Source organism: Mytilus galloprovincialis, chromosome 7 (genome assembly GCF_965363235.1).
Source record: "Mytilus galloprovincialis chromosome 7, xbMytGall1.hap1.1, whole genome shotgun sequence".
NCBI lineage: Eukaryota > Metazoa > Mollusca > Bivalvia > Mytilida > Mytilidae > Mytilus > Mytilus galloprovincialis.
In genome coordinates, this window is record NC_134844.1 from 9,474,857 (window position 1) to 9,487,130 (window position 12,274).

Consider the following 12,274-nt stretch of genomic DNA (forward strand, 5'->3'; position numbering starts at 1 on the left):
GGTTAAGGTGGCACGGTAGTATTTGCATTCCAGAATTTAGGTTGCTCTTTTGTGTACCCTACTTAGGTAAATGTATCTAAACAGTGTGATTGGACAAAAAATACAGTATCAACTGAACATACTTTCCCAAACTGAGGGATGAATCAGGTGTAGAAAAATATGAAATAATTTTACATACAGATGAAAATGAATTTTTGAGAATTTTTGAGAATTTTGTATTCACTGCACCATAAAAGACCTAAAATTACTAGTGGCCTTAGGTTTCTAAAAATAGCAAAAAAAGTAAACGGTCATGATACATATTCAAATTCATTTCTGAATAGTAAAATGAAAGTACTTCAGTTAAGTGTGAATGTAGATTTTTTTGCAGTGTTAGAAAGTGGTGAAAATTCTAAAAAGGCTATCATTATCCCTATGGGCCAGGAAATACTACCGTGCCACCTTAAGGGGGATATATATTTTTACACTAAATCAATGAAGGAACTTTTTTTACCTATGCAATTTGTAAGTTTATCAATAAAAAGTTGATTAAGGGCAACTATGATAAAACAAGCCTTAAATTCCACCCCTGAGAGTAAAAATTGCTGATTCAGCAAATTTTGCCTGATCTGTAGGTAATAATGTAAAAATTTTCATAGAAAGTAGAACTTCATTAATTTTATGTAACTTGCAATACATTTTTAATTATAAATGCTCGCTTTAACTTTTCGCAGTGTCTGACACATGTGCAACCACTGAAATTTGAGACGCGACATTCTACGGTTGCATGTTCATCCTATTATTTTCACCGAAATAAATAAATTGCATAATTTCTTATTTTTTTCAACATAAGTACAGCTATACTAGCTTTCTTAAGGTTTAATTAGTAGTTCTGATGTTACATGACACCAGTAGGAGCTTTTGGGGAACCAGTAAGTGGTTAAGGAGTCCTTACTTATTCATTTAGCTCTCATATTGGTATGAAATAGAGATAGAAATAGGGGTTTCTGTACATTGAATAGACATTATTTTTGACAAAGAATGTATTTATGATTCTATATCAGCAAGATTAAATGGTTTATCTATTTTCCATGCAAATACCATTAGTTGTTAAGATTTTCTGACAGTGAAAAGCACAATAAATGCAAATTGATTATGTAAGGGGACATAATTTAACTTAATGCATACATGAGAAATAGACAAACAGTCAACTTAGAGATGTATTCTAGTACATGTATTGTCAAACAGGTTACAGAATAATAGTTAACTGCAATCTAAAGACTCTTGTTGTATTGCCCTCATAATCTGAAAATGTTTAAAGTAATGTAAGGCATGCTGTAAAATGTGGAATGGACTTTAATATCAGTTTTCATGATTTGGTGATTAAACTGTTTCTTTTACTCAGATTAACCATAAACAGAGTTGGCAATCCAATAATTCCTCCTAAATCACCATGTTTGACTTCTGTGTTGATTTGAAACATCATATGTTTGGGTTTTGTTCACTTCTTAAGTAAAAATGGTAAGATGAAAAAAAGTGAAAATCTGCCAGATGGGGTAGGGATGTAATGTTTCATTTTTTTTTTATAAGAAATGAGTGCAGACTAGTATTCTTTATTGTAATATGTTCCAAAGTAAGAAGTCTATGCATCATAGGTGTCATGACTGGTTTCAAGTTTGTTATGTCTTGGTTAAGGGGGATATATATTTTTACACTAAATCAATGAAGGAACTTTTTTTACCTATGCAATTTGTAAGTTTATCAATAAAAAGTTGATTAAGGGCAACTATGATAAAACAAGCCTTAAATTCCACCCCTGAGAGTAAAAATTGCTGATTCAGCAAATTTTGCCTGATCTGTAGGTAATAATGTAAAAATTTTCATAGAAAGTAGAACTTCATTAATTTTATGTAACTTGCAATACATTTTTAATTATAAATGCTCGCTTTAACTTTTCGCAGTGTCTGACACATGTGCAACCACTGAAATTTGAGACGCGACATTCTACGGTTGCATGTTCATCCTATTATTTTCACCGAAATAAATAAATTGCATAATTTCTTATTTTTTTCAACATAAGTACAGCTATACTAGCTTTCTTAAGGTTTAATTAGTAGTTCTGATGTTACATGACACCAGTAGGAGCTTTTGGGGAACCAGTAAGTGGTTAAGGAGTCCTTACTTATTCATTTAGCTCTCATATTGGTATGAAATAGAGATAGAAATAGGGGTTTCTGTACATTGAATAGACATTATTTTTGACAAAGAATGTATTTATGATTCTATATCAGCAAGATTAAATGGTTTATCTATTTTCCATGCAAATACCATTAGTTGTTAAGATTTTCTGACAGTGAAAAGCACAATAAATGCAAATTGATTATGTAAGGGGACATAATTTAACTTAATGCATACATGAGAAATAGACAAACAGTCAACTTAGAGATGTATTCTAGTACATGTATTGTCAAACAGGTTACAGAATAATAGTTAACTGCAATCTAAAGACTCTTGTTGTATTGCCCTCATAATCTGAAAATGTTTAAAGTAATGTAAGGCATGCTGTAAAATGTGGAATGGACTTTAATATCAGTTTTCATGATTTGGTGATTAAACTGTTTCTTTTACTCAGATTAACCATAAACAGAGTTGGCAATCCAATAATTCCTCCTAAATCACCATGTTTGACTTCTGTGTTGATTTGAAACATCATATGTTTGGGTTTTGTTCACTTCTTAAGTAAAAATGGTAAGATGAAAAAAAGTGAAAATCTGCCAGATGGGGTAGGGATGTAATGTTTCATTTTTTTTTTATAAGAAATGAGTGCAGACTAGTATTCTTTATTGTAATATGTTCCAAAGTAAGAAGTCTATGCATCATAGGTGTCATGACTGGTTTCAAGTTTGTTATGTCTTGGTTAAGGTGGCACGGTAGTATTTGCATTCCAGAATTTAGGTTGCTCTTTTGTGTACCCTACTTAGGTAAATGTATCTAAACAGTGTGATTGGACAAAAAATACAGTATCAACTGAACATACTTTCCCAAACTGAGGGATGAATCAGGTGTAGAAAAATATGAAATAATTTTACATACAGATGAAAATGAATTTTTGAGAATTTTTGAGAATTTTGTATTCACTGCACCATAAAAGACCTAAAATTACTAGTGGCCTTAGGTTTCTAAAAATAGCAAAAAAAGTAAACGGTCATGATACATATTCAAATTCATTTCTGAATAGTAAAATGAAAGTACTTCAGTTAAGTGTGAATGTAGATTTTTTTGCAGTGTTAGAAAGTGGTGAAAATTCTAAAAAGGCTATCATTATCCCTATGGGCCAGGAAATACTACCGTGCCACCTTAAGGGGGATATATATTTTTACACTAAATCAATGAAGGAACTTTTTTTACCTATGCAATTTGTAAGTTTATCAATAAAAAGTTGATTAAGGGCAACTATGATAAAACAAGCCTTAAATTCCACCCCTGAGAGTAAAAATTGCTGATTCAGCAAATTTTGCCTGATCTGTAGGTAATAATGTAAAAATTTTCATAGAAAGTAGAACTTCATTAATTTTATGTAACTTGCAATACATTTTTAATTATAAATGCTCGCTTTAACTTTTCGCAGTGTCTGACACATGTGCAACCACTGAAATTTGAGACGCGACATTCTACGGTTGCATGTTCATCCTATTATTTTCACCGAAATAAATAAATTGCATAATTTCTTATTTTTTTCAACATAAGTACAGCTATACTAGCTTTCTTAAGGTTTAATTAGTAGTTCTGATGTTACATGACACCAGTAGGAGCTTTTGGGGAACCAGTAAGTGGTTAAGGAGTCCTTACTTATTCATTTAGCTCTCATATTGGTATGAAATAGAGATAGAAATAGGGGTTTCTGTACATTGAATAGACATTATTTTTGACAAAGAATGTATTTATGATTCTATATCAGCAAGATTAAATGGTTTATCTATTTTCCATGCAAATACCATTAGTTGTTAAGATTTTCTGACAGTGAAAAGCACAATAAATGCAAATTGATTATGTAAGGGGACATAATTTAACTTAATGCATACATGAGAAATAGACAAACAGTCAACTTAGAGATGTATTCTAGTACATGTATTGTCAAACAGGTTACAGAATAATAGTTAACTGCAATCTAAAGACTCTTGTTGTATTGCCCTCATAATCTGAAAATGTTTAAAGTAATGTAAGGCATGCTGTAAAATGTGGAATGGACTTTAATATCAGTTTTCATGATTTGGTGATTAAACTGTTTCTTTTACTCAGATTAACCATAAACAGAGTTGGCAATCCAATAATTCCTCCTAAATCACCATGTTTGACTTCTGTGTTGATTTGAAACATCATATGTTTGGGTTTTGTTCACTTCTTAAGTAAAAATGGTAAGATGAAAAAAAGTGAAAATCTGCCAGATGGGGTAGGGATGTAATGTTTCATTTTTTTTTTATAAGAAATGAGTGCAGACTAGTATTCTTTATTGTAATATGTTCCAAAGTAAGAAGTCTATGCATCATAGGTGTCATGACTGGTTTCAAGTTTGTTATGTCTTGGTTAAGGTGGCACGGTAGTATTTGCATTCCAGAATTTAGGTTGCTCTTTTGTGTACCCTACTTAGGTAAATGTATCTAAACAGTGTGATTGGACAAAAAATACAGTATCAACTGAACATACTTTCCCAAACTGAGGGATGAATCAGGTGTAGAAAAATATGAAATAATTTTACATACAGATGAAAATGAATTTTTGAGAATTTTTGAGAATTTTGTATTCACTGCACCATAAAAGACCTAAAATTACTAGTGGCCTTAGGTTTCTAAAAATAGCAAAAAAAGTAAACGGTCATGATACATATTCAAATTCATTTCTGAATAGTAAAATGAAAGTACTTCAGTTAAGTGTGAATGTAGATTTTTTTGCAGTGTTAGAAAGTGGTGAAAATTCTAAAAAGGCTATCATTATCCCTATGGGCCAGGAAATACTACCGTGCCACCTTAAGGGGGATATATATTTTTACACTAAATCAATGAAGGAACTTTTTTTACCTATGCAATTTGTAAGTTTATCAATAAAAAGTTGATTAAGGGCAACTATGATAAAACAAGCCTTAAATTCCACCCCTGAGAGTAAAAATTGCTGATTCAGCAAATTTTGCCTGATCTGTAGGTAATAATGTAAAAATTTTCATAGAAAGTAGAACTTCATTAATTTTATGTAACTTGCAATACATTTTTAATTATAAATGCTCGCTTTAACTTTTCGCAGTGTCTGACACATGTGCAACCACTGAAATTTGAGACGCGACATTCTACGGTTGCATGTTCATCCTATTATTTTCACCGAAATAAATAAATTGCATAATTTCTTATTTTTTTCAACATAAGTACAGCTATACTAGCTTTCTTAAGGTTTAATTAGTAGTTCTGATGTTACATGACACCAGTAGGAGCTTTTGGGGAACCAGTAAGTGGTTAAGGAGTCCTTACTTATTCATTTAGCTCTCATATTGGTATGAAATAGAGATAGAAATAGGGGTTTCTGTACATTGAATAGACATTATTTTTGACAAAGAATGTATTTATGATTCTATATCAGCAAGATTAAATGGTTTATCTATTTTCCATGCAAATACCATTAGTTGTTAAGATTTTCTGACAGTGAAAAGCACAATAAATGCAAATTGATTATGTAAGGGGACATAATTTAACTTAATGCATACATGAGAAATAGACAAACAGTCAACTTAGAGATGTATTCTAGTACATGTATTGTCAAACAGGTTACAGAATAATAGTTAACTGCAATCTAAAGACTCTTGTTGTATTGCCCTCATAATCTGAAAATGTTTAAAGTAATGTAAGGCATGCTGTAAAATGTGGAATGGACTTTAATATCAGTTTTCATGATTTGGTGATTAAACTGTTTCTTTTACTCAGATTAACCATAAACAGAGTTGGCAATCCAATAATTCCTCCTAAATCACCATGTTTGACTTCTGTGTTGATTTGAAACATCATATGTTTGGGTTTTGTTCACTTCTTAAGTAAAAATGGTAAGATGAAAAAAAGTGAAAATCTGCCAGATGGGGTAGGAATGTAATGTTTCATTTTTTTTTATAAGAAATGAGTGCAGACTAGTATTCTTTATTGTAATATGTTCCAAAGTAAGAAGTCTATGCATCATAGGTGTCATGACTGGTTTCAAGTTTGGGATATATATTTTTACACTAAATCAATGAAGGAACTTTTTTTACCTATGCAATTTGTAAGTTTATCAATAAAAAGTTGATTAAGGGCAACTATGATAAAACAAGCCTTAAATTCCACCCCTGAGAGTAAAAATTGCTGATTCAGCAAATTTTGCCTGATCTGTAGGTAATAATGTAAAAATTTTCATAGAAAGTAGAACTTCATTAATTTTATGTAACTTGCAATACATTTTTAATTATAAATGCTCGCTTTAACTTTTCGCAGTGTCTGACACATGTGCAACCACTGAAATTTGAGACGCGACATTCTACGGTTGCATGTTCATCCTATTATTTTCACCGAAATAAATAAATTGCATAATTTCTTATTTTTTTCAACATAAGTACAGCTATACTAGCTTTCTTAAGGTTTAATTAGTAGTTCTGATGTTACATGACACCAGTAGGAGCTTTTGGGGAACCAGTAAGTGGTTAAGGAGTCCTTACTTATTCATTTAGCTCTCATATTGGTATGAAATAGAGATAGAAATAGGGGTTTCTGTACATTGAATAGACATTATTTTTGACAAAGAATGTATTTATGATTCTATATCAGCAAGATTAAATGGTTTATCTATTTTCCATGCAAATACCATTAGTTGTTAAGATTTTCTGACAGTGAAAAGCACAATAAATGCAAATTGATTATGTAAGGGGACATAATTTAACTTAATGCATACATGAGAAATAGACAAACAGTCAACTTAGAGATGTATTCTAGTACATGTATTGTCAAACAGGTTACAGAATAATAGTTAACTGCAATCTAAAGACTCTTGTTGTATTGCCCTCATAATCTGAAAATGTTTAAAGTAATGTAAGGCATGCTGTAAAATGTGGAATGGACTTTAATATCAGTTTTCATGATTTGGTGATTAAACTGTTTCTTTTACTCAGATTAACCATAAACAGAGTTGGCAATCCAATAATTCCTCCTAAATCACCATGTTTGACTTCTGTGTTGATTTGAAACATCATATGTTTGGGTTTTGTTCACTTCTTAAGTAAAAATGGTAAGATGAAAAAAAGTGAAAATCTGCCAGATGGGGTAGGGATGTAATGTTTCATTTTTTTTTTATAAGAAATGAGTGCAGACTAGTATTCTTTATTGTAATATGTTCCAAAGTAAGAAGTCTATGCATCATAGGTGTCATGACTGGTTTCAAGTTTGTTATGTCTTGGTTAAGGTGGCACGGTAGTATTTGCATTCCAGAATTTAGGTTGCTCTTTTGTGTACCCTACTTAGGTAAATGTATCTAAACAGTGTGATTGGACAAAAAATACAGTATCAACTGAACATACTTTCCCAAACTGAGGGATGAATCAGGTGTAGAAAAATATGAAATAATTTTACATACAGATGAAAATGAATTTTTGAGAATTTTTGAGAATTTTGTATTCACTGCACCATAAAAGACCTAAAATTACTAGTGGCCTTAGGTTTCTAAAAATAGCAAAAAAAGTAAACGGTCATGATACATATTCAAATTCATTTCTGAATAGTAAAATGAAAGTACTTCAGTTAAGTGTGAATGTAGATTTTTTTGCAGTGTTAGAAAGTGGTGAAAATTCTAAAAAGGCTATCATTATCCCTATGGGCCAGGAAATACTACCGTGCCACCTTAAGGGGGATATATATTTTTACACTAAATCAATGAAGGAACTTTTTTTACCTATGCAATTTGTAAGTTTATCAATAAAAAGTTGATTAAGGGCAACTATGATAAAACAAGCCTTAAATTCCACCCCTGAGAGTAAAAATTGCTGATTCAGCAAATTTTGCCTGATCTGTAGGTAATAATGTAAAAATTTTCATAGAAAGTAGAACTTCATTAATTTTATGTAACTTGCAATACATTTTTAATTATAAATGCTCGCTTTAACTTTTCGCAGTGTCTGACACATGTGCAACCACTGAAATTTGAGACGCGACATTCTACGGTTGCATGTTCATCCTATTATTTTCACCGAAATAAATAAATTGCATAATTTCTTATTTTTTTCAACATAAGTACAGCTATACTAGCTTTCTTAAGGTTTAATTAGTAGTTCTGATGTTACATGACACCAGTAGGAGCTTTTGGGGAACCAGTAAGTGGTTAAGGAGTCCTTACTTATTCATTTAGCTCTCATATTGGTATGAAATAGAGATAGAAATAGGGGTTTCTGTACATTGAATAGACATTATTTTTGACAAAGAATGTATTTATGATTCTATATCAGCAAGATTAAATGGTTTATCTATTTTCCATGCAAATACCATTAGTTGTTAAGATTTTCTGACAGTGAAAAGCACAATAAATGCAAATTGATTATGTAAGGGGACATAATTTAACTTAATGCATACATGAGAAATAGACAAACAGTCAACTTAGAGATGTATTCTAGTACATGTATTGTCAAACAGGTTACAGAATAATAGTTAACTGCAATCTAAAGACTCTTGTTGTATTGCCCTCATAATCTGAAAATGTTTAAAGTAATGTAAGGCATGCTGTAAAATGTGGAATGGACTTTAATATCAGTTTTCATGATTTGGTGATTAAACTGTTTCTTTTACTCAGATTAACCATAAACAGAGTTGGCAATCCAATAATTCCTCCTAAATCACCATGTTTGACTTCTGTGTTGATTTGAAACATCATATGTTTGGGTTTTGTTCACTTCTTAAGTAAAAATGGTAAGATGAAAAAAAGTGAAAATCTGCCAGATGGGGTAGGGATGTAATGTTTCATTTTTTTTTTATAAGAAATGAGTGCAGACTAGTATTCTTTATTGTAATATGTTCCAAAGTAAGAAGTCTATGCATCATAGGTGTCATGACTGGTTTCAAGTTTGTTATGTCTTGGTTAAGGTGGCACGGTAGTATTTGCATTCCAGAATTTAGGTTGCTCTTTTGTGTACCCTACTTAGGTAAATGTATCTAAACAGTGTGATTGGACAAAAAATACAGTATCAACTGAACATACTTTCCCAAACTGAGGGATGAATCAGGTGTAGAAAAATATGAAATAATTTTACATACAGATGAAAATGAATTTTTGAGAATTTTTGAGAATTTTGTATTCACTGCACCATAAAAGACCTAAAATTACTAGTGGCCTTAGGTTTCTAAAAATAGCAAAAAAAGTAAACGGTCATGATACATATTCAAATTCATTTCTGAATAGTAAAATGAAAGTACTTCAGTTAAGTGTGAATGTAGATTTTTTTGCAGTGTTAGAAAGTGGTGAAAATTCTAAAAAGGCTATCATTATCCCTATGGGCCAGGAAATACTACCGTGCCACCTTAAGGGGGATATATATTTTTACACTAAATCAATGAAGGAACTTTTTTTACCTATGCAATTTGTAAGTTTATCAATAAAAAGTTGATTAAGGGCAACTATGATAAAACAAGCCTTAAATTCCACCCCTGAGAGTAAAAATTGCTGATTCAGCAAATTTTGCCTGATCTGTAGGTAATAATGTAAAAATTTTCATAGAAAGTAGAACTTCATTAATTTTATGTAACTTGCAATACATTTTTAATTATAAATGCTCGCTTTAACTTTTCGCAGTGTCTGACACATGTGCAACCACTGAAATTTGAGACGCGACATTCTACGGTTGCATGTTCATCCTATTATTTTCACCGAAATAAATAAATTGCATAATTTCTTATTTTTTTCAACATAAGTACAGCTATACTAGCTTTCTTAAGGTTTAATTAGTAGTTCTGATGTTACATGACACCAGTAGGAGCTTTTGGGGAACCAGTAAGTGGTTAAGGAGTCCTTACTTATTCATTTAGCTCTCATATTGGTATGAAATAGAGATAGAAATAGGGGTTTCTGTACATTGAATAGACATTATTTTTGACAAAGAATGTATTTATGATTCTATATCAGCAAGATTAAATGGTTTATCTATTTTCCATGCAAATACCATTAGTTGTTAAGATTTTCTGACAGTGAAAAGCACAATAAATGCAAATTGATTATGTAAGGGGACATAATTTAACTTAATGCATACATGAGAAATAGACAAACAGTCAACTTAGAGATGTATTCTAGTACATGTATTGTCAAACAGGTTACAGAATAATAGTTAACTGCAATCTAAAGACTCTTGTTGTATTGCCCTCATAATCTGAAAATGTTTAAAGTAATGTAAGGCATGCTGTAAAATGTGGAATGGACTTTAATATCAGTTTTCATGATTTGGTGATTAAACTGTTTCTTTTACTCAGATTAACCATAAACAGAGTTGGCAATCCAATAATTCCTCCTAAATCACCATGTTTGACTTCTGTGTTGATTTGAAACATCATATGTTTGGGTTTTGTTCACTTCTTAAGTAAAAATGGTAAGATGAAAAAAAGTGAAAATCTGCCAGATGGGGTAGGGATGTAATGTTTCATTTTTTTTTTATAAGAAATGAGTGCAGACTAGTATTCTTTATTGTAATATGTTCCAAAGTAAGAAGTCTATGCATCATAGGTGTCATGACTGGTTTCAAGTTTGTTATGTCTTGGTTAAGGGGGATATATATTTTTACACTAAATCAATGAAGGAACTTTTTTTACCTATGCAATTTGTAAGTTTATCAATAAAAAGTTGATTAAGGGCAACTATGATAAAACAAGCCTTAAATTCCACCCCTGAGAGTAAAAATTGCTGATTCAGCAAATTTTGCCTGATCTGTAGGTAATAATGTAAAAATTTTCATAGAAAGTAGAACTTCATTAATTTTATGTAACTTGCAATACATTTTTAATTATAAATGCTCGCTTTAACTTTTCGCAGTGTCTGACACATGTGCAACCACTGAAATTTGAGACGCGACATTCTACGGTTGCATGTTCATCCTATTATTTTCACCGAAATAAATAAATTGCATAATTTCTTATTTTTTTCAACATAAGTACAGCTATACTAGCTTTCTTAAGGTTTAATTAGTAGTTCTGATGTTACATGACACCAGTAGGAGCTTTTGGGGAACCAGTAAGTGGTTAAGGAGTCCTTACTTATTCATTTAGCTCTCATATTGGTATGAAATAGAGATAGAAATAGGGGTTTCTGTACATTGAATAGACATTATTTTTGACAAAGAATGTATTTATGATTCTATATCAGCAAGATTAAATGGTTTATCTATTTTCCATGCAAATACCATTAGTTGTTAAGATTTTCTGACAGTGAAAAGCACAATAAATGCAAATTGATTATGTAAGGGGACATAATTTAACTTAATGCATACATGAGAAATAGACAAACAGTCAACTTAGAGATGTATTCTAGTACATGTATTGTCAAACAGGTTACAGAATAATAGTTAACTGCAATCTAAAGACTCTTGTTGTATTGCCCTCATAATCTGAAAATGTTTAAAGTAATGTAAGGCATGCTGTAAAATGTGGAATGGACTTTAATATCAGTTTTCATGATTTGGTGATTAAACTGTTTCTTTTACTCAGATTAACCATAAACAGAGTTGGCAATCCAATAATTCCTCCTAAATCACCATGTTTGACTTCTGTGTTGATTTGAAACATCATATGTTTGGGTTTTGTTCACTTCTTAAGTAAAAATGGTAAGATGAAAAAAAGTGAAAATCTGCCAGATGGGGTAGGGATGTAATGTTTCATTTTTTTTTTATAAGAAATGAGTGCAGACTAGTATTCTTTATTGTAATATGTTCCAAAGTAAGAAGTCTATGCATCATAGGTGTCATGACTGGTTTCAAGTTTGTTATGTCTTGGTTAAGGTGGCACGGTAGTATTTGCATTCCAGAATTTAGGTTGCTCTTTTGTGTACCCTACTTAGGTAAATGTATCTAAACAGTGTGATTGGACAAAAAATACAGTATCAACTGAACATACTTTCCCAAACTGAGGGATGAATCAGGTGTAGAAAAATATGAAATAATTTTACATACAGATGAAAATGAATTTTTGAGAATTTTTGAGAATTTTGTATTCACTGCACCATAAAAGACCTAAAATTACTAGTGGCCTTAGGTTTCTAAAAATAGCAA